General features: G+C 44.2%; 1 protein-coding gene across 1 annotated transcript in view; it reads right to left on the bottom strand.

The window, feature by feature from the left end:
- LOC109286889 (uncharacterized oxidoreductase ZK1290.5-like) overlaps positions 1 to 665 on the bottom strand; it is a 62,932-nt gene that overhangs the window by 56,367 nt on the left and 5,900 nt on the right. The gene's annotated exons all lie outside the window — the stretch shown is intronic.

Here is a 665-nt window from a genome sequence, read left to right as displayed (position 1 = left end):
AGGGAATGTGAACTCGTAAAAATTCAGATGCTAAGAAAATAAAGGGGGTCTAAGTCTGATCCCACCTATATCAGTGCAAAGCAGGAATAATTTGCTTACAGTCACTGGAGTGTCAGTAGTTGTAAACTATGAAAACTGAGATCAGAATCAGACCTAAAGGTGTTCATGACGTACAAGTTGGCACAAGTATAATTAGTTACTTGTAAAAGCAGCATCACTAGAAAAGGATAGACCAGATACACCAAAAAGGTCACAGATCCTCTTGAGCTTAGTGACTTGCTGATGTTTTTAAGGAACACTAGTTTCTCTCGCAAACAGCACACAAGGAAGCAATGTGGTTAGCATCTCATATGGCTCTCTCTGAATGCTTGAGTGACTAGACACCCACGTATAGCTGGAAAGAGCCTTTGAACTCATACCTCCATAGTCATCGAGAAACACGTGATCTGTCATCACTACTCCCAAGACAAAGTATCTACATTATAAGTAGGGGTGCACTGAGATTTTTTGGGCTGATACCAATGACCAATTTTTAAGGAGCCATATCGGCCGATACCTATCTGATAGCCAATACGCAGCCTGGAAGCTTGGAGAGCAGTGTCCAGCTGGTAAGTCTGTTGTGGGAGAAGGGGCGCGGGGAGGGAAGGGGCATGGGGGTGGGGCAG

The sequence above is a fragment of the Gavialis gangeticus genome, unplaced genomic scaffold, assembly GCF_001723915.1.
Source record: "Gavialis gangeticus isolate Ggan-Ray unplaced genomic scaffold, GavGan_comp1, whole genome shotgun sequence".
NCBI lineage: Eukaryota > Metazoa > Chordata > Crocodylia > Gavialidae > Gavialis > Gavialis gangeticus.
Note: the sequence above shows the minus strand (reverse complement) of the source record. Positions and strands in the feature narration are given on the sequence as shown.